Source organism: Typopeltis vanoorti, chromosome 7, assembly GCF_054136105.1.
Source record: "Typopeltis vanoorti isolate ZY-2024b chromosome 7, IOZ_Tvanoo_1.0, whole genome shotgun sequence".
NCBI lineage: Eukaryota > Metazoa > Arthropoda > Arachnida > Uropygi > Thelyphonidae > Typopeltis > Typopeltis vanoorti.
Window position 1 is genome coordinate 90,644,189 of NC_143555.1, and position 23,660 is coordinate 90,667,848.

At 36.3% G+C, this 23,660-nt stretch overlaps 1 protein-coding gene across 1 annotated transcript in view; it reads right to left on the reverse strand.

Moving 5' to 3' along the window:
- Positions 1-23,660, reverse strand: part of LOC150104851 (uncharacterized) — an 867,921-nt gene that overhangs the window by 658,174 nt on the left and 186,087 nt on the right. Inside the window, exon 3 of the mRNA XM_090395079.1 lies at positions 12,231-12,611. The gene's annotated coding sequence lies outside the window, so the exon portion shown is untranslated. The remainder of the gene's footprint in view (positions 1-12,230; positions 12,612-23,660) is intronic.

Genomic DNA, 23,660 nt, shown 5'->3' on the forward strand with positions numbered 1-23,660 from the left:
GTTTAAGAAAATGTTATCTTTATTTGGCAATCAATTTTCTTCAAACCCAAGTTTGTCTAACTTTGGATTTATTCAATACCTAATTATGTTTAATCAGTGTAATCTTCAAAAGAATAAAGTTACACTGTAGTCTATTACCTGCACCACAGCTATTCTGAAGTAGCAGACTATGCCATGGATAAGGATCACTGAATCCAATGAAACAAAACTGCCCTTTTATACAGAAGCAGATATAAATATTTTTAAAATCTGCCAAGCATTGCAGTATTTGCCAAAATCGTAACAAATTTGGCAAAGATCTTCAGCAGAGATTCTACATATAGAGGGTGAAAGTTAGGACTTTCACCCTCTATATGTAGAATCTAGGATAGTTTCAATGAGTCTGTGTTTGCCTACCTGCCAGTGTGCATGCATGTATTTAGTGTATTTCTTTATGTCCACGAAGATGCCTTGATGGCAAAGAGTAAATATTGGCATAGTAATTTATTAACTAAATAAATTTAGGTAGTAATTATTATCTTAAGATATGTGTTTTCTTCACTGAAAAATCAATGAGCATTTGCCATCAGAATGATTCCATTATTTATTTTGATATTAATTCCTGTTATTTTAATTTGATTGTTTTTTTGTACAATCCCTCCCCTCTACTTTATTAATACAGGGGATTAGAAGTAATGCTATTTTCAAGATCATAATGTGTTAAACTTCATATTTTTCTTATTTAATTAACTGCGATTGTAATTATTTAAGTATGATAGTTTTGCCAATTTCTCTGGTTGTCGTCAACATTTATAACGAAACATTGAGTGTAAAACCAGAAGATGTTTAGATGGTTGAGCTTGGCAAGTGCAAGAAGAATGATTGTTATGGGAGATTTTAACTACTACAGCAGTATAAATTGGGGAGAGGAAGATGCATGTAGCAATAAGGGAAATGGAATTTCTAGAATTCTTGAGGGGACAAATATCTTAGGCAACATGTAATAGAGAGAACAAGAGGTTCAAGAGTGGGGATTTTGGAAGGCAGTTACCAAGGATATTTAGTGGGGGTGTTGCTACAAACCAAGAAGCACAGAGGGTGGGGAGCAGGAGATGTTTAGGCAGTTGAGCTTGGCAAGTGCAAGAAGAAGAATGATTGTTATGGGAGATTTTAACTATAGTAGTATAAGCTGGGAAGAGGAAAATGCATGTAGTAATAAGGGAATGAATTTCTAGAATTCTTGAGGGACAAATGTCTTAGGCAACATGTACTAGAGGAAACAAGAGGTTCAAGAGTTTTGGATTTGGTCATAGCATCAGAAGAGCTGATAATAAGTGAGATGACATCTCTCCCACCAATTGGAGAAAGAGAGTGACCATGTGGTTTTGACTTGGAGGATGAATAGACATGCAGGAGTATCAAAGAAAAGGGAATGTATGTGGAATTATAAGGCAGGTGATTATAATAGTCTTAGATATCAACTAGGGGCAGTTCCATGGAGGGCAGAGTTGGAAGGCCAGGATATCCTTAATGCTTGGGAAATTGTGAAGGAATATCTGTTAGCAGCAATAGTAAGCCATATTCTGTGAGTGAAGAAGCAGACACAATTCGGTGTAAAGTGGATGACAAACAACATCAAGCAAGAACTGCAGTTGAAAAAGATTGTAAAAGAGATATAAGGAGAGGGGTGGAGGTCAGATGCATGAAGAATATAAGACGAAGGCCAGGAGAGTGACTGGTATGGTGAGGAATGCAAAACTGGAATATGAGAAGAGATTGGCACTAAGATCCAAAGAAAATCCTAGGGAATTTTTTAGCTATGTGGCCATTAGAAGGAGAAATGATTGAGGGATAAAAATGGGAATAGAGTGACTGATGCAGAAAATATAGTGGAGTTGTTGAATGAGCACTTTATTGGAGTATTTCATCCTGGAGAAGAATGTTTTAATACTAGAGGGATAGGGCAGGTTTGCAGTTTACAGGTGCAAGAGGAGAGTGTGTTCCAAATACTGAGTACTCTGGATGTCAGTAGAGCTGTGGGACTGGATAGTATTTCACCATGGGTTTTGAGAGAATGTGCTAGGGAACTTACAGTGCCTTTGACCTGGCTTTTCAATGAAAGTCTGGCTGCAGAAAAGATGCCCAAGGAATGGAAGGAAGGAAGGTAAGATAGTGCCATTGCATAAGGGCAGTAGCAGACTGGAATTGTCTAATTATAGGCCAGTTTGTGTGTCATCAGTAGTTGTTAAGATCTTGGAGAAATTAGTTAGGGACCGTATACAACATTGGGCAGATGAGGGTAATGTTATCTCTGAGAGTCAACATGGATTTGTAAGGGGACACTCTTGTTTTATTAATATGCTAGCATTTTATAATAAAGTTATGAGAACAGTAGATAGATGAGGGAAAAGCATCTACTGCCATTTTCTTGGATTTAACGAAGGCACTTGACAGGGTGCCACATGATAAGCTTTTGCATCGGCAAAACCATATGCAACATATGGTTTTGCCGATGCAACATATGGTGGGGCAGTTTCAAGGAGGCAGAGGGTTACGAGTGGGGCCCCACAGGGCTCAGTACTGGGACCTATATTGTTTAACCTTTATATCAATGACATTGTCAGTGGATTGCAAGGGATGTTCAGTTGTTTGTGGATGATGTGAAGCTGGGAAGGGTTATTAGTAATAGTGCAGATGTGGTGGTCATGCAAGAGGATTTTAAAATGGGGGTGTTGGTTTAATGCAGCAAAACTTTGGGACACATCAATGGGGCTCTGTATATTCTACTGGAGGAGATATACTGGAGAAAGTAGGGGAAGACAAGAGATCTGGGGGTTGATGATTGATAGAAACCTGAAATTCAAGGGACACATTGCAAAGGTGGTGAAGGTAACACAAAGGATTGATGCAATAATGAGAAGGACGCTGACCTGCAGAGATAAGAGTTATCATTCCGTTGTATAAGACCTTAATCAGACCACACTTAGACTATTGTTCTCAGATTTGGTCCACATGATTTGAAGGGGATAAATTAACTGTGGAAAGGGTACCGAGGAACAAAGACAGTTTCAGGGCTGTACAATGTTAGTTATGAGGATCAGCTGAGGGAATGTGGACTGCAGAGTTTGGTGGATAGAAGAAGGAGAGGTGATATGATTAAGACTTTTAAACCATTGAGAGGTGGTTACAGGGTTGACACTGGGGGAGTTCTTTCGCTTGGTTGAACAGCGGGAAGGAGTGATGACAAGGGGCCATCCCTGGAAGTTACGAAAGGAAACTGTGAGCAAGAGGGTGAAGAGTGGTTTCTTTGCATGGAGGGTAGTTGAATCGTGGAATGCATTGCCTGATACAGTGGTGAGAGTGAGAAATGTCAATGAGTTTAAGGAGTAGTATGATAGACTTGTGTTTCCTGGGAGGGACCTCCCACATTGAGTCTTGATAGACTTGTTTCCTAGGAAGGACCTCCCACAATGAGTCTTTTGACTCCTTGGTGACCTAAATAATAATAATAATGCAAGTAATAAATTTATATTTATTAAGTGTTGAAAACTGCAAACAATTTAAGAATTATATCTTAATTTTTGCATATTATAATAGTTTCAGTAGTAGAAAATATGCTTATTCACTGCTTTTTTTTTTTTTTTTTTTAAAAGACTTTCATATGATGAATATGATTTATCTTTAATATTTTTATATTAAAGTGTGAAATTGAAACATTTTACATTAAAATATAAATGGTTTGATTACTTATGTTGTAAAGCAATAATTAATTACTAGGCTATAAAAGAGAAACATGAACCTCTTTTGTCTTTTTAAGATGGTAATTAATATATTAATATATTACTGATATTTATTACGCAGCATCTACAGAAGACTTATGAATCGCAGTTGTAGATTAATTTCATTTCCCCAGAACTAGGTATGATAATTACCATCCTGTCCAGTATAGGCCTATTATGATCTCATATCATTTCTCTCTCTACTCTACTCTTCTTCCAGGCAAACTTCTTCCTCTAGGGATGTACTGAAGAATGTGTCAAGGTACCTGACCCTGTCCATTTGTTTACAAGCTGTAACCATTCTTGCGCATATTATTAGATATATTATAATAATATTTAATTTATTATATCTTTGTTTTTTCATCCATTTCAGTAACATTTTTCCTGCTAGGTATAGCTTTATGATGTCCTTTGCATAAAATAGAAGAAAAATGGGACAAGGAAAGAGATTTGATTCTTTTTATCACATTGTCTTTGTGTAGTAAGGCTTAGATGTTCACCATTATTCTGTTTAATGATATTAACTCATAATAGTACGTGAATATGTGACTTTCGGTAAGAGCGAAAATTGGCAATCATATTACTAAAGCATGAGCGCCCCTTAACAAATCCATGTTGATTCTCACAGATAACATCACCCTTATCTGCCCAATGCTATTTATAGTCCCTCACTAATTTCTACAACACCTTATCAACTACTGATGACACACAAACTGCCTATAATTAGACACTAACAGTCTGCTACTGCCCTTACACCACGACACTATCTTACTTTCCTTCCATTCCTTGGGTACCTTTCCTGCAGCCAGACTTTTATTGAAGAGCTAGGTCAATAGAGCTGTCAGTTCTTTAGCACATTCCCTCAAAACCCATGGTGAAATACTATCCAGTCCCACAGTTTTACTGACATCCAGAGTGCTCAGTATTTGGAACACACTCTCCTCTTGCACCTCTAAACTGCAAACCTGCCCTATCCCTCTAGTATTAAAACCTTCTTCTCCAGGATGAAATACTCCAATAAAGTGCTCATTGAACAACTCCACTATATCTTCTGCATCAGTCACTCTATTCCCATTTTTATCCCACAATGTCATTCTCCCACAATCATTTCTCCTCCTAATGACCACATAGCTAAAAAATTCCCTAGGATTTTCTTAGGATCTTAGTGCCAATCTCTTCTCATATTCCAGTTTTGCATTCCTCACCATACCAATCACTCTCCTGGCCTTCGTCTTATATTCTTCATGCATTTGTCCTCCACCCCTCTCTTTATATCTCTTCCACAATCTCTTTTTCAACTGCAGTTCCTGCTTGATATTGTTTGTCATCCACTTTACACCGAATTGTGTCCGCTTCTTCACTCACAGAATACTGCTTACTATTGCTGCTAACAAATATTCCTTCACAATTTCTCAAGCACTAAGGATATCCCGGTCTTCCAATTCTGCCCTCCATGGAACTGCCCCTAGTTGATATCTAAGACTATTATAATCACCTACCTTATAATTCCACATACATTCCCTTTTCTTTGATACTCCTGCATGTCTATTCATCCCACATGGTCACTCTCTTTCTCCAACTGGTGCGAGAGATGTCATCTCACTTATTATCAGCTCTTCTGATGCTATGACCAAATCCAAAACTCTTGAACCTCTTGTTTCCTCTAGTACATGTTGCCTAAGACATTTGTCCCTCAAGAATTCTAGAAATTCATTCCCTTATTACTACATGCATTTCCCTCTTCCCAGCTTATACTACTATAGTTAAAATCTCCCATAACAATCATTCTTCTTCTTGCACTTGCCAAGCTCACCTGCCGAAACATTTCCTGCTCCCCAGCCTCTGTGCTTCTTGGTTTGTTGCAATGCCCCACTAAATATCCTGTCTTGGCCACTGCCTTCCAAAATCCCCACTCTTAGAGGACATAAGTCATCATTTATCATAAGCAGTACACCACCACATTTTCCTTTCCTATCCTGCCAAAAAATGCTGTACCCTGTTACTTCAATTCCTCTTATTATATTATCATCCGTTAACCTTGTCTCAGAGATCCCAATAATCTTTGGCCAGACTGATGCTATCAGCACCACCAATTCAACTCCTTTATTTCGGATACTTCTTTATTTTGAATATAATAATAAATATCTAAGCGAAATGCAGTTAACAAAAGCATAGGGTCCCAATTAGTAAGCAACCTCTGTTGGTGCTAGCTGGAGATCTTGGTTGTAATACAGGATCTCTGAGAATTAATGCTTCCCAGCATCTGCATATAAGATTTCTTACATACAGATGCTGGCTGAACTTTATACACACCAGTATAAAGTTCCTGAAAATTGGCCTGCTATGGACAGACCAGAAGATCAGCCACCATCTGCAGGGAGTAGCATTAAAACTACACCTGTAATCATGGATATGGTCAGTCAGGTCATACTTTAGATATTACACAAAGAATCACATAGGGAAGAAAAACTACCATAATCCATCACAGCAAGTTTAGAAGTTTTTTTTTTTTTTAGAATTTGCCATTACTCTTAAAAACTAGCCCATTCTAAATAAGTATAGATGTGTTAAACATCGCAAAATATATGAAACATTAATTCTCAGAGATCTGGTATTACAGCCAAAGCTTTCAGCTAATGTCCACAGAGGGTGCTCCTCCTTAGTTAGGACTTGAGAATTTTGTCTATCAAGTTTCACTCAGTTTTGCATTTTGTGTGTGCGTGTGTGTGTGCATAACATGCACGCACGCACGCGCGCATGCACACACACACACACACACACAAAAACAATAACTAGAACAATAAGAAATACACAAAACAACAAGTGCAAAAAATTAAGCCCAAACACAGAATTAAAGGAGAAGTCTGTTAATTGTAATAACATATACACAGAACCACACAAAACAATAAGCAGAAAAGTTAGACTATGAGCACCCAAATCTTCCTTTGTGTCAGTCTTATAGAATCCCTTGAATAAGTTTCTATCATGTTTTCTCTTTTCCACCTATTAACTAAATTTTGCAAATCAGACATCTTGAACCTGTTTTCATAGAGAACATCTCGCAGACCTGTCACCAGCTTGGTCAGTTGTCTCTAAATCCTCTCCATCCATCTCCTGATCCCCAAGAAACTCAAGTGACCAAAGCTGAATCATAGCTTTATAAAGAGGTATAATAACCTCCCATCTTTATTTGTTGGTGTGTTTTTCAACATTAAAAATTTTACCAAATTTTTACCAACTTTTGCAATATGTCCTCTCACCTTCAACTCTGTTTACCACTATCCTCAAATCCCTAGCCTCATCAATATCCTGCAATGTGATACACAATATGTAACCTATTCAACCTGAAGTACATGACTCTACATTTTGCAACATTAAATTGACAACCATTATCCATTGCCAACAATACTAATTTATTATTATTATTATTACATGACACCTCCAGGGAGTCCAAAGACTCATTGTGAGAGGGCACTCTACTCTACCCCACTAAATACATCTCACCCTCTTCACTACCATCCCATTCTCCTACTATGACACTACTACTATCAATGTCATCTATCACCCATTATCACCAAGAACAATATTTTTTGTCTGTAAACTACATGTGTTCTGAAGGCCGATTTGTCTCTATGTGAGACAAAAAACCTGAGTTTCTGGGAGAAAAACCCTGCTACCTGTGTATGAGATTGGCTAACTCACCTTCAATTGAAATAGCCATATAAGAATTCCCCTTTTTAAATCATCCTGCAGGATATCTGCATCACTGTTATCAACTATTGCCCTCCCCAATTTTGCTTAAATCTTTCCTTATATCATTCATATTCAAATTAAGAGTATGGGCCCTAGTACAGAATCCTGAGGCACTTTACTAGTCACTCCCTCATCCATGCCACCAGTTTCATATCCATTCCCATTTGCTCCCACTTTTGTAATAGTTTTCCATACAGAATTCTGTCAAATGTCTTGTCAAAATTCAGCAGCATCATGGTGTTGCCATTTCCCTTATCTATTTCTGCTGTCACTCTATTATAAAACATGAGTGAATTACTAAGGTAGGATCTAGCTTTAACAAAGCCATGTGTGGCACACCATAGAGTACTATATTCTTATTCACCCACTGCTGGATTTTACCTTTAACCAACTTTTCCAATACCACTTTAACCACCACTCCTGAGATATCAATTAATCTGTAATTTGCTACTTCTATCTTGGAGCCACCTTAATGCAATTTAACTATTTTACCCTCCCTCTACCTCTTTCCTTTGGAACCCCTTGCTAAAACTGAGACTTAGATTAAACAACTTCATCAGATGCACTGCCAATTCTCTTACATGTTCATGTAGCACATGGACTTGACATGCTTCTGTGCTACGTGGGCATGTCAGTAATATATAAAATGTTTACAAAATTCATTACAGGCCAAATAGAGGCTGTCAAGATCAAATAATTACTTTAAGACATACAGTTGAGAAATCATGGAAATATAACAAGGATATGTATTTAAGTTTTTTAGATCTCAAAACAGGCATATGACAAGATGCTAAGAGAAAATCTGTTGAAAATGTTACATTTGTATGGTGTAAATGAGATATTATATTGAGCAATATAATATCCCAATAGAATGTAACAACAACTAGCATTGTTCCAACACTTGCAGATTGTTACTCCAATGTTTTTTTTTTAATTTTTTTATCACTCTGTTTAGCTGTACTAGTTTGTTGAAGTTCTTATAACATCTGTTATGTATAATGAATTTTTTCTAGTCTTTTTTATATGAGTTTTGTACCTCTTATGATGTAAGTCCAGTCACTTATGAAACTTGTCAGGTTATATTATTTATTTTAATAAAATCTATTTCTGTCTAGAAACATGAGGTCTCCATACCAAAAATTCAATGAAGATTTGCTAAACCATAGAAATTATTTGTTATTGGTTATTACTATTATTTTGCAGCTACAAATACAACTGTCACAAAGTAAACAAATGAACACTGATTAGCTGAACAGTCAATATGCAGTTGCACAATAGTGCTCAGCACAACACTGAATAGTAGGGACATGATTTCACTCTTGTTGCTGTGGGTTGCTACCCAAGTACATTCATTATATTATCATATGTATATCTTGTTGCATTTGCTGCACATTTAAGAAGCATTTTTATTATTGATCATATTTTATGAATAAAAGTAACACTTAAATGACCAAAGAAAAAAAAAAAAAGGCATATTTAGATCCATTCACAAGATGGCCCACCAGACCAATCTACTCCCCCCCCCCCCGATGTTGATACAACTGATGAGACATTGATCATCTTATAATTTCTATAATTAACTTTCCTCTGTCTTGCAATTATTTTAATTTAATTTACTTTAATGAAAATTATTATTATTGTTATTATGTCCGCAGTCCGCAAAGTTAGCCTATTGGCTGTGTGCTTCGCAACCATGTGCCTGGGGAAGGAGTGTCCTAGGTTCGATTCCTGTCGGTGACGTGAGGAGCTGAAGGATTTTCCTCAGCCATAGCCAAGTTAGCCGGTCTCGTGTGTGGACAGTAGGATTTTTTCCTCAGTTTATCCTGGAGTTTTTCATCCCACAAAGCAGGCAAACCGGCCTTGAGACTTCAACACTAAAGGACATATGATACACTGGGACATAGGGCTGACCACCTTATCCTCTGAATGGTTTGAGGTCCGATGATTAATAAACTCCCGACACCGCAAGGTAAAAGAGGGTATAAAGAAAATGAGATGAGATTATTATTATCATCATCTAACCTTGGAGTCAGAGACTCATTGTGAGAAGTGCACATTATTACACATAATGTGAATCCAACTGTGCCTTAAACTGATTCAATGTATTTCCATTCGCAACACACTCAGGAAATGCACTCTACTCACCAAAGAACCTTCTCCTCGCTCCTCTGCTCACATCTGCCTTTTACAGTTTCCAGCAATGGCCTCTTGTTCTACTCTCCCCCTCTCCAACTCTATGAAAAATCTCTTCCATGTCAACCTGATAACAACCCCTGACTAACTTATGTGTCTCAATCAGATCCTCCAATCTTCCTCCCATTCAAGAGGGTTTGCATCTTACATTCTCTCAATCTATTCTCGTACTCCACATTCCAAAGACCACTTACTACCTTTGTGAATATTTTCTGGACCCTTTCCAACATATCTATCCTCATCATCATGAAAACCTAACGACCAAATCTGTGCACTATAATCAATGTGAGGCCTGATCAAGGTCTTATACTATGATATCACAAATGCTCTATTTTTGCATGTCAGGGTCCTCTGCATCATTGCCATTATCCGATGTGACATCTTCACAACTTGTGCAATGTGGCACCTGAATTTCAGGTCCTTGTCCACCATCACTCCTAGATCTCTCATCTCCTCTACTTCCTTTAACGTTTCCCTACCAAGTGTATACTTTGCATCCCATTGTTGTTTACCAAATCTCACAACCTTGAACTGATAATTCCACTTTCCTGCCCATTCATGCAGTCTATTCCAGTCCTTATGAAAGGCCATAAAGGCCACTTGACTCTGCATTGCTCTCCCCAATTTTCCATTATCTGCAAATAGCTGCATATTAATAGTTAAATGCATCCCAATATCATCCCCAAACCCCTGTGGTACACCATGAGCGACCTTCATCTTTTGGGATACTGCACCCCCATATACAGATTTCTGATATCTATCTGACAGCAAGTCAGAATAGGTATCAGAAATATCAGATAGGTATCAATAATCCAACTCAGACGTCCATTATCCAATCCCATCTGTTTAAATTTATTTAACAATTTGTCATGTGGAAGTCTATCAAAAGCTTTTGTAAAATCCAAGTACACCACTGTTATTGTTATACAGTATTACTGTTATGTATTTGTTATAGTACATAAGTTAGTAAAACATGATCTCCCTTTAACAAACTCATGCTGATAACCACAAAGAATACTGCTGTTATGAACCCATTTCTGTATCCTACTTCTCACCAGTACCTTCACCACAATTCCAGATATAGATTGGCCTATAATTTGAATTAATACTTATCACTACCTTTATGCAGAGGAACAATTTTATCCTCCTTCCACTCCCTTGGAACCTGTGCTGTTGTAAGACTCTTATTATACAGGCAGCCAGTGATACCACCAATTCCTTTAAGATGTGTGGTGATATGTCATCAAATCCTATTGCCTTATTGACATCAGGTCTGCGCGGTTAGCCTAGTGGCTTTGCACTTCGCAACCATATGACTGGGGGAAAGAGTGTCTCAGGTTTGATTCCCATCGAAGACGTGAGGAATTTGAGGATCTTCCTCGGCCATAGCCAAGTTAGCCGGTCTTGGGCGCAGGCAGTAGGGTTTTTCCCGCCGGTTTATCTGGCGTTTTTCATCCTGCAAGTAGGCAAACTGGCCCTGTGAACACACACGGATCTACAGCCATAAATACTTAACCCCCCCCATGAGGGGACTCAACTCGCCCCAATAGGGACGGGGAAGAAAAAGGGAAGAAACTCCATATGAATAAATAAATAAACTGACATTAGGGTTATTTATTTCCTCAAATACCACCTTCTCACTCGCAATTAAGCCATCCTCTCCTATGTCCTCTACACTTAAGTTCCTCATGATATCACCCAGATCAGAATGAAACACCCTTATAAATTGATCACTGAATACTTCAACAACATCTTCTGAAGCAGATACCATTCTACCATTTATATTGTACCACTTCCAAAAGTACTTTCTTTTTTCACTTCATCTCTTGCTTCTGTTCTCTTGCACATCACACATTGAACTTCCATCCAGCAACACTTTCTCCAGTGTGCTCACTCCAAAGCCATTGAAATATAACTCATCACACCTGTATAATTTCATTCTTCCCTCAAACACATGCCATATCCACAAACTGTATTCCCTTCTCCTCAAAGAGCTCTGCTAGCATACCATTCATGATTTTGACTTTCTGTTGCAACTCATCATCATCATCATACATTAGTAACACACTGATATCTTTCACTCTTCTCAATAACCTCCTGATATTCGCCATCACATGTTCTTTGTGTCCACTTAAATCATTTGTCCCCACAGTCACCACTAATTCTCTTTTTGACTGTTAATATTTGGTCCCTTTATACTAAATATGAGACATTTTCTTTGGATTTTATTGGACCATGATTCTTTATAAATATATGTATATAATCATCAACCAGTTTCACAAGCTTGAGTCTCTCTGGCTTCTTCAGGATAAGAATGGTTACACTAGCATTAAATGCTAAAACAGGAGAATGCAGTAGCGACATTAAAATCAAACAAAAAATTGAAAAGACAGGTGACATTAAGAGCATAGAGCGTGGAGACTTAGTCATTGTTAGTAGATCACATTTTATAGTTTTTCACGAAATTGAGTTCTGCTAAACATAGTGAATTTATAAAACTTTTCCAAATGTCTTTTAATATCATACCTTGATTTCTATTGAGATTGTCTCCTGTCTGGAGTAACACTGCAGCTTCTTTAAAGTTTCTACATCTGAAATCTTCTTCAATGTACGGCATGGAGCTGTTGTCCCAATCGATGGAATGGTTCGAAATTGAGAAATGGTGGGTTAATCCTGATGTGTCTGTTCTGTTGTTGTTGACATCTCCTATATGTTCTTTTTTCAGATTTCTAGGCCTCGTGATGTTTGGCATATATAGTTCAGTCCACAGGAGCAACCCTGATGTTGAAAGACTTCATGATTTTTGCTATTTTCATTGAGACTGAGTCGGCATAAGGTATGATGATGTATACTGCTTCACTTGAGGTTGTCGCTGTAAGCTGTTTCTATAGGGAATCTTTTGGTTCTCTATAGATTAATAGAAATCAATGAAAAGATTAAAAAGCATCAACATATCAAATACAGATATACTTGCAAGTCTAGATGCAATGAAGAAGTGATTAAGATCATAGAAGATCTCTTTCCAAACGACATTTCTCGGCTTTTCTGTCATTGTCTAAAATCAAACTATTTTAAAGTAAATAACATACTGTATCAACAATTTAAAGGCTTAGCCATGGGAAGTTCTTTGTCACCACCGTGTGAGGATCTGTTCATGGAAAAACTAGAAAATGACATCCTATCCAAAATAAATCCGAAACTGTCAGTCTAGTGGAGATACATGGACGATATCTTCATCATTTGGAAAGACACGGAAAATGCCTTACATGAGTTCCTTCAAAAAATAAATTCCTTCCACCAAAAAAATTAAGTTCACATTAGAGTTGGAAAATAACCATCAATTACCTTTTTTGGATGTGCTATTAAAAAAACAAGATAATGGACAAATCAAGCTCACACTCTACCGAAAATGTACAGACACTGAACATTATCTTCACTTTAAATCTAGTCATCACTATGCACAAAAACGTAGCAACAAATATCATCACGGAAGAAAAAGATCTGCTTGATGAGCTCTCACTCATATCAAAAACTCTATCCAAAAATGGTTACCCACAAAATATCATTCAAAAGATTCTATAGAAACAGCCCACAGTGACAACCTCAAGTGATGTAGTATACATCGTCATATCTTATGCTGGCTCAGTCTCAAAAATCATGAAGTCTTTCAACATCAGGGTTGCCTTGAAACCTATTTTAACTACACAGCACATGTTAAGATCTCTTAAGGACTGCATCGCTTTCTACAAGTACTAGTGGCGCAACCAGGGAGGGGGCCAAGCCCCCCCCCCCCCAAAAAAAAAGAAAAAGTTAAAATACACTAAAATTTTTTCCAAAATACTTTTCCTAATTAAAATTCATTTTTTTTATTTATGTTGTGTCATGTCTTCTATTTCTATACTACTTATGAATTAGGGGTCACATAAAGTGAGACTACCCTATAACAGTGTTTCTCAACCTGTGGTCTGCGATGATGGAATAGGTGGTCCACAGGCAGACTTAAATTAATGAAATAAATCTATATATTTTAATTATCCAAACAAAACAAATTAAAATTGAATAAGTAAGTAAAAATTATTGAAATAAAATGGATACTTTAAAAAAAAAAATTAAAATAGCAGCAGAATGTTCATGAAATGAACATTCTGCCACTATTTTAATTTGTAGCAGGAGAATGACGAGTAATAAAAGAGGGGTTAAGTGAACAACAATATGGTTTTATTGCTTCCACTTTCCCTTGCTGTTTTGTCAGATTTGAAGTGAACATGTGTTGTCCACATGACCACATTTCAACCAATTGCTTGTTGTTTATTGATTTTTATTGTTGAAGGGTTTCCTCCTTCAACCAAGACTCGATATATTTTCAGAAGTACTAAGTAATATTTGGACAAAGTGTGTTGTGAGATAACCTCGGTATTTATATATTTTTAGGAAATCGTGCAACTGAAAGATAAAAGCAAGCTGCCAGTTGAGTTGAAATGCTAAACTCTCTTCAACTGAATTCCATATGTGAAACTGCCACAACATTTACTATATATATATTTCTTAGTTTTAACACATTTACGAATTTTAACACCTTCGGTTGAACTTTATTGCTGCTTTGGGGCAGGTGAACTCACACACTTCTAATTAATAACAATAGTTTTTAGTTAGACATTGTGTTTGCCAGTGCAATGTGTTTTTGCTTGAGTCTATACAGCATAGTTTCTGTATGAAAGGACATGTGATTCATTAATTAGTGTCGTTTTTATCCCACTTCTCTAATTGCACTATTTGTTCAGAAATATATTACACAGACTGCTGGTATCTTATTCACTGACATAATAAATGTACTTTTTTTTTTTTGCCTCTGCAATATAGTGGCTATTAGGGAGGGAGTGTTGTTTACCAAGGGAGCAAGTTACTATCCCCCACTCTGAACGTGATTCAGCTTTTTTTCATTTGTGAGGTATATGCAAAACTTTTCAATTTCTTTTTTCGAAAAGTAAAATCAGGGGCGTGAGTTACATGTGAGGGCAAGTTATATTCGAGTAAGTACGGTATTTCAATTATGGATAAGTACATTGGTACCGTCTTTAAATGGAAAAATAGCTCAGATGACAGTGATAATACAAAACAAGTTTGTAATGACATTTTGCATGTAGTTTCTGAAGAAAAAGGTCTGTAATGAATCCACAGAAACACAGAATTCCTATCAATTGTAATGCGATAATATTAATACGCTGAACGAAAGGAAAGATTTGCTGACTCACTGGACACTCAACCAGTGGATCTCATTCAAAGGTAAATACAACTGGTAATTTTGTAGGAACATTTTTCTGTTTTGTGACTTCTCCCTTTACAGTAATTATGCCTACATATATTGTGTTGTTATTCAACAATTGTTTACAGTTTTGAATGTGTGTATAAATCAATATCAACAGTAGCCTGATTATGAACGTGTGATGAAAGAGACAGGGAGGTTTGGAGCTTTCCCGGATAGTATTCAATAGGTAAATACAATTGATTATTTTGCATAGGGCCCCAAAACTTATTAGTTTAGAATTTAGCCACTGGGAAAGCGTTTGTGTCCACCTCAAAACTCTGAAACAGAATTTGGAAACATAGTTTCCGATTAACTTTTATAAGAAATTTCTGTGGGTTCACGATCCATTTCAGGCTTGCAGTCACGAGAACAACCTTTTGTTATCGAAAAAAGAATAGCTAATTGAGCTTTCAAGTGACAGTTTGCTTAAAATGCAATTCCGTGATAGTGGTTTGGCTCGATTTGGGATCTCGCCTTCACTGAGAAGTGAATTTCCCGAATTATCTGTAGAAGTATCGAAAATTGTCATGCAATTTTCGACAACCTATCTTTGCAAGAAAGGATTTTCATCGCTCCTTCAAATAAAAACAAAATACAGAAATGGTCTTAGTGTGTGTGCTGATCTTCGACTGAAGTTGACCAATATTGAGCCAGATATCCAGCAACTCTGCAAGGCCGATAAGCTCATCCATCTCATTAAAAGTAAAATAGTAAATAATTATATCATATCATTTATTTGTTTATTAAAAATTAAAACTTTGTTCGATGATGATACACTTTTAATCGTTTACTTCCAAGTTATTATGCTTCCATATATATATTCAAAACATGCTTTTAGATTTATTATGTTATAATTGGTACAGTTTTTCCCAAATGTTGGTAATCCCCACATACGTTTTTAAAAAAATTACATAATTTAGTATGGTGTCAAAGGGGTGCTTAAGGGTCAAAGCTGTATAACTGAGAGGAGACCTCCACATAGCCTTTAAAGGAATGCGGAGAACCGACCAGGGCTTCTGACCTAATGTCCAATCCTCACCTTCTCGTGGTGCACCCTGTTGGGTATCTACTTGGATACTGAACGGATGAGGATGGGCTGGCAATTTGGGATTTAGCCGACAGAACTGTATTCTTATTGGTTAAACCAAAATATAGAATGATGGTACAACATGACAAAATTTCATGCTGGCTGGGGCGTCGCCCGGTTAAACAAGGCCCCCCGTTGTTTTCGCCAGGGAACCAGGGCGAACAGCGAAAAGTCAGCTACTGGAACAAATCTGAAAACAAACCCCAACTCAACATCACCAGAGTTAAAGATCGGTACTATCAACGTAAGAAGCCTGAATGGCAAAGAAATGGAGCTAGCTGAGGAATTAGATAAGTACCAGATCGACATAATAGGGGTGACTGAAACAAAAAAGACCAAAACTGGTGAGATCTTTCTGAGCAATAAATACAAAATGTTATATTCAGGCAATGACAATCAAGGAAAAGAAGGAGTAGCCATAGTATTCAACACAAAATACGAGGCTAATCTTCTTGAATGGCAGTCAGTCTCAAGTAGAGTGATGTGGGCAAATATGAGAATGGGGACAATGAGACTTATTTGTGTCTATGGTCCCACAGAAGGTTTTACTAAGGTAGAAGTGGAGGAATTTTTTGAGACTTTAGAGAAAGCAACTGACACAATGAAAAAGGCAAAGTTGGTTTTTGTTGGGGATCTAAATAGCAAAGTAGGAAATTATTGTCAGACATACAGAAATATTTTGGGAAAATTTGGAGTAAAGAGCAACGCTAATAATAATGGCAAATATCTGTTGGATTTCTGCTCAGCACATGGACTGGTTATTACTAACACCATGTTCCAACATAAAAATGTGCACAAATTCACATGGAGAGAAGAGGCTAGAAATAAGAAAAGTCTCATTGACTATGTTATTGTTGATAGTGATGTTTTCTCCCTGGTGCAGGACACCAGAGTGTACAGAGGATTTGAAATTGGAAGTGATCACTATTTAGTCTTGAGCAGGATAAAATTGAATTTCATATTGAAAAGAATAACATGTAAGAAAGTTTTAAAGCGAATAAAAGTTGAGCAGCTCTCAGATGTGAACTGTAGGCTAAAATACACAAAGATTATTGAAGAAAAAATGAAAGAGTTTGAGAACAGGAATCAAACCTTGGAGATTCAGTGGCAAACTCTGAAGAAAACATTGATTGATTCTGCCAGAGAGGCATGTGGTGAAGTTATCTGTAAGGATAATAAAATCAGAACTCCCTGGTGGACACAGGAAGTTAAAGAGGCAGTGAAGGAAAAGAAGAAAGCACACCAAAAGTTCCTGTCAAATAAGTCAGCCTGTGCTCTTAGAGAATATAGAGACAAATGCAAGAATGCTAAACACTGTGTAAAACTTTTTCAAAGATATCCTTGAAGTATGGAGTAATTACTTTGAAAAACTGCTAAATGAAACAAGCAGTGATGACAGCACAGTGGTAAAAAACACTGACCAGGCATGCAGTCAGGAATACATATCCATACTTGAAGTAGAAAAAGCCATCAAAGGCTTGAAATGTGGAAAGGCAGCAGGAGTAGATGATATTCGACCAGAAATGCTGAAGTATGGTGGTATAAGAGTCTTACAGTGGCTGCACTGCATAGTTCAGAAAGCCTGAACAGAGGGACGAATTCCCGATGATTGGAGTAGAGCTCTCATAGTACCCATATATAAAAAGGGAAATAAAACTGCATGTGAGAATTACAGAGGTATTTCCCTACTGAGTGTTCCTGGAAAGATCTATGCAAGTATACTTGAGAAACGGTTGAGAAGAATTGTGGAAGAAAAGCGTGGTAAAGAACAAGCTGGATTCAGGCCAAATAGAGGCTGTCAGGATCAGATCTTCACTTTACGACAAATAGTCGAGAAAGCATGGGAATTAAGTTTTGTCGATCCGGAAAAGGCATATGACAAGGTGCCAAGAGAGAAGCTATTCAATACGCTGCAGTTATATGGTGTTAATGGGGCATTATATCAAGCAATAATTAGTCTTTATTTGAGTTGTAAGTCAGCAGTTAGAATTGAAGGAAGTACAGGAAGATGGTTTAATGTTAAATCTGGTGTGAGACAAGGATGTACATTATCCCCTCTGTTATTCATTATCTATATGGATCACATTATGAAGGAAAGTGGTATTAAACATGATATCAAAATTGGAGATGTTAATGTCAGCTCTTTGCTTTATGCGGATGATGTTATACTTCTGAATAAATCTGCTACAAGTCTGCAAGATTCTCTGACTAAATTGAATAGCTGTTGTAATAGATATGGTATGAAGGTCAGCAATAAAAAGACAAAGACAATGAAAATAGGCAGAATCATTGAAAATGTCAACTGTGTTGTGAATGGAGAACCTGTGGAACAAGTAAAACATTTCAGCTATTTAGGCACGATTTTTACTGAAGATGGTAAATTAAATATAGAAATAGACAACAGAATCAGAAAAGCTGGTATGGTGGGAAGTCAATTGAATAAATTCATATGGAATAAGAGAGAAATCAGTCGGAACACTAAATTAGCTGTGTACAAGACAGTGTTCAAACCAGTTTTAACTTATGGATCTGAGAGCTGGGTCAGAAGTAAAACACTTGACCAAAGACTAGAGACCACAGATATGAGAGTCCTGAGAAAGTTTATAGGCATGAACAGATGGCATCAATGGCAATATCATTAAAAACGAGGATATTAGGAAAGAACTTGACATTGTCAGCATACAGGAATGCGTTAGCAGAGCTAATCTTAGGTGGTATGGTCACTTAAACAGAATGGGCGAGGAAAGATTAGCAAAACAAGTGTTCTCTGCCAGGTTGGCAGCAAAACGACCCAGAGGAAGACCAAGATATAGGTGGATTGATACGGTACAAAATGCTTTAGACGATAGAAATATAAGATCTGATAATGTTGTAGTCTTGACAAGTAACAGACTGATTTGGAGGAAAATTGTGGATAGGAAATTAATAATAATGTAATTTTTTTCATGTAGTACTATCATATCCTGTACACCCCTTGAGGGTACATGGCAGGAATTTGATGATGATGATGATGACATAATTTAGTGGTCCATAGAATTGTTTCAGGCACTTTACTTGTCCTTGGACTTAGGAGGGGTGAGAAACATTGTCCGAGCCGGACCAGAGAGGATCTGGTATCATGTAGTGGCGAATCATTGCAGATACTCAGGCATTGAGTTTGTTGAAAAGCATCTCTTGAACTTGATACTTCTTTCCATCTCTGAAGAGTAACCTTACCGTATGTAAATTCTTCAGTAACATTGAAGTTAAGTTAAAGTTGAAATTTTAAAGTTAAATTTGTAAAAGATTTTATTTTGTTTTTTGGAATTTGTGCTTCAAATTATGGCTGAAAAACGTATGCAGAGTATTTTATTGAATTATTACAAAAAAAACCCAAAAAAGGATGATTTGAATGTTAGTAACAATGTTGAAACTATTAATATTGTCAATACCGAATTGGATTCGGTTTCCCCCAGTCGGAGGTCTGACAAAACCATCGAATTATCCAGAAGAAAGTACTTCCTTAGTTATTTTCCTGCAATTCACAAACGAAGTTTTCAATACACATAGTTTGAAAAATTTACATGGCTTGTGTACTCTCAAGTTGAAAATAGTGCGTACTGTAAATATTGTGATTTTTGTACCTGCTAATGTTGGAAAATCTAAATCTGAAGTACCTGGGCAGTTAGTTACACAAGATTATAATAATCGGAAAAAGCCATTGAAAAATTTAATAATCATCAAAAAACAAAATATCATATAACGGCTGTTATGACTTACGAAAGGCTAAACAATATTCGAGATGGACAATGTATTCCAATCAATCAACAAATTGATGTAGATAGTGCATCACAAGCTGCAGTTAATCGGAAACAATTAGAGCTGATTATAAAAACAGTAATTTTGTGTGGTTGGCAAAATATACCCTTGAGAGGACATCATGATTATGGAGAATTTTCATTTGAACAGGAGCCAATCGCCAATGAAGGTAATTTCGAGCTTAAGAACGAGGATCGATGTGGGCGACAAAAACTTGGCTGAAGATTTTAAAATTTCTGCCAAAAATGTTACCTACATTAGCTGGAACATACAAAATCAAATTATAAATGCATGTAATGAAATCATTTTGAACCGTTTGCCCAAAAAATTAATTCGGCGAAATGTTTTTCAATTCTTACCGATGAAACTTGCGACATTTCTACCACGGAACATCTTTCCTTGTGTGCCAGGTATATAGACGAAGAAAATGACAACAAAGTTTGTGAACAATTTTTACAATTTGTTTCTGTAACAAGCACTACAGGAAAAAACTTTCTGACAAAATATTAGAAAGCTTAAATAATTGTGGCATTGATTTGTCATATTTACATGGGCAATGTTACGACGGTGCCACATCAATGAGCCAAAAGTTTAATGGTGTCCAATCTCACATATCAGCTATATGTGAGATTGGACACCATAAGCTTTATATGTTCAGTGCATCACAGTTTGAATTTGCAATTGGAAATGCTGTATCTGTGATGACTGAAATAAGCAATTGCATTGGCATAATTGAAAAGGTACACAATTTCTTCAATATCCCTAAGAGAGGACATCCTTGTTGACAACATTGATAAATATACACCAGATACTAAGAGACAGAAACTATGCCAAGTTTTCCCGACTAGGTTGGTGGAATACTATGAAGCCATCATGACCATGGTAGAATTATATGATGCAGTGATTCATGGTCTTCAAACAATAATATCGTGAGAAGACAGAAACTTGCCCTCTAACGCAAAACTTCTGAATAATTCATTGTGTGAATTTAGTTTTATAATATCTTTATTTAGCTTGCAAAAAATATTTGCTTACACAGGGCCAGCAGAAGCAGGCATGCAGTGTGCAGGTGCCACTGCCAGGGTACGGATCATAAGTTCATTTTTAAGAAACAAAATTTTTATCATAAAATCAAAAAATTCTTAGAATTATCAATATTAAAATAAACAAGGAAGGATACATTGAAATAAAAATTTAAATGGCTGCTTCTTTGATCAGCCGGCTTTTTACAATTTTGCAGCGAGAGCAGACTAAATGCTTACCTGCAGAATGTTGTGTCTACTGCAGTCTATCTAAAGTGAAATGGTGAAAGGTTTTATGCGTGAAAACGAATTTTCGTACAAAACATTTGTTGCTAGTTAACCAGTCATATGGTACGCATCTCAGTAGGCTACTGACAGTATCGCAGTGCAGAATAGTATTTTGTCTCTGTGTCGTGTTGTGTAATAATTTCTTGTGGGTATAAAATAGAAATTATTATTATTATTATTATTTTACACCTCCAGGGAGTCCAAAGAATCATCGAGGGAGAGTGTGCCAACAGCATCGAATGATTGGTTCCCCTTGCAACTATTAACCACACTTAAACTTACTTAACTGAGTCATTAGTAGCAGAGGCGCTACCAATCGACCAACCTTTGAAATGGAATCAAAAATTTTAAAAAAAGTTATCCGGTGCACAAAATTGTAAGCGTCATGCTGCAAAAGAAGCAGATATTAAGCAACAAACTGGGGCTCTTAATAAATATGTTAAAATATTCTGATGCAGATTGTAATCAACTCGATACTTCAGAAATCAGAGTTGAAGAACTGTGAACGTCATCCAGTTTGGATGAAAGTAATATTGAACAAGATAACAAGATGCATGATTTAAGTGAAAAACAGTTAGGAGAAGATTTAGTTGTAGTTGACCACAAAACTAACACATTGTTAGTCTCTGTAAATTTAGAAGATCCAGGTGAATGAGGAAATATTGATGAAATATTATGAGTTGTTTTAATTGAAATGGGGCCTGTTCAAAAGAAAAATATAATATATCCCAGAGTATAGTCGTAAATTTGGTGACACGTATCATAATAGAAAAATGAAAAACAGAGAGCTCGTGCCAAGAACATGGTTCATTTATTCTGAAACTTTAAATTCTGTTTCTTGCTTTTGTTACAAACTTTTCGCACCTGCTGAATCAAGTTATCTTGTAGGTTATAACGATTGGAGAAATGTACGTACAACTTTGCATAGACATGAGACTAGTTTAATTCACATGAAAATTTTCTTAAAATGGAAGGAACTTGATAAAAATTTAAAAAACAAAACTACTATTGATTGCCAGACTCAAGGCATGTATGAAACGGAAAACAAACATTGGACGAGTGTTTTAGAATGCTTGATTGAAATTATAAAATTTCTTGGTAGCCAAAATTTAGCTTTTCGCAGATCATCTAATAAATTATATGAAAGGAATAACGGCAATTTTTTAAATTAGTAGAATTGTTTGCGAAGTTTGATCCCGTTAAGGAAAATCATGTTGAAAGGGTCCTACAACGAAACAATAGTACACTATTTGAGTAAAGACAGTCAAAATGAAATATTGGAAACTTTAAGTAACGCAATCAGGGATACAATTTTATTATCAATTCGAAAATCTAAATATTATTCCATAATTTTAGACTGCACACCTGATGGAAGTAAAACAGAACAAATGACCATTATTATTCGCTTTCTTTCCTGTGACAATGGAATTGTCAAGATCAGGGAAAACTTTTTAGGTTTTGCAGATATATCAGATTCCACAGGACGTGGTTTATGTGCAACAATAATGGAACAACTGGAAAAATGGAGCATTCCCATTGAAGACGAGGGCAAGGGTATGACAATGGGGCAAATATGAAACGGAAAAAATATGGGCTCCAAAATTTGCTTTTGAACAAAAATCCTCCAACTTTTTAAGTGCCATGTGCTGCTCATACTCTAAATTTAATCATTAACAATGCACGCCAAAGCGAATGCAGGTACAATAAGTTTCTTTGCAATTATTCAAGAAATATTCTCCTACAAACGTTGGGCAATCGTTTTAAAGTTCGTAAAAAAATCAACATTGAAACAATCATCAGAAACGCAATGGGAAAGTAAAATTAATGCAATCCACCCTCTACAATATCAGGAGAAATTTATGATGCACTTTTTAAAATTTTAAATAATGAAATTTTTAATAAAGAAACTCAGCATGAAGCACAAACATTATGTGCTAAAATAAAGGACTACAAATTTATTTGCTCTTTTTATAACTTTGCATGATTTACTCAACAGAATAAACCCTGTGAGTAAAATGCTTCAAGACAAAAATATGAACATTACACTTGCTTTACAATCTATCGAAAACTTAAAAATATTCTTACAAGCGTATCGATCAGATACAAATGTTAAAGAAGTTCTAAAAACGACAAATGAACTGAGTGAAGAGGTGGATGGAGAACAAGAATTTAAAACTGGTACAGAAGTTCGATGACAAAAGAAGATACGACAATTTGACTACTAGCATCATGACGAAACGCTACAATTGCCAGAAGATAAATTTAGAGTGAAAGTGTTTTATACACTTCTAGAAGTGTATAAAACACATTGCAATGTTTTTTATACACTTGCAATGTGTTCGTTAATTGAACGTTTTGAACAACTAAAAACATATTATGATAAATTAAATTTCTTGTATAGATTACTACAAAGTAACAACTAAGATTTACGAAAAAATTGTGATGATTTAGAGATT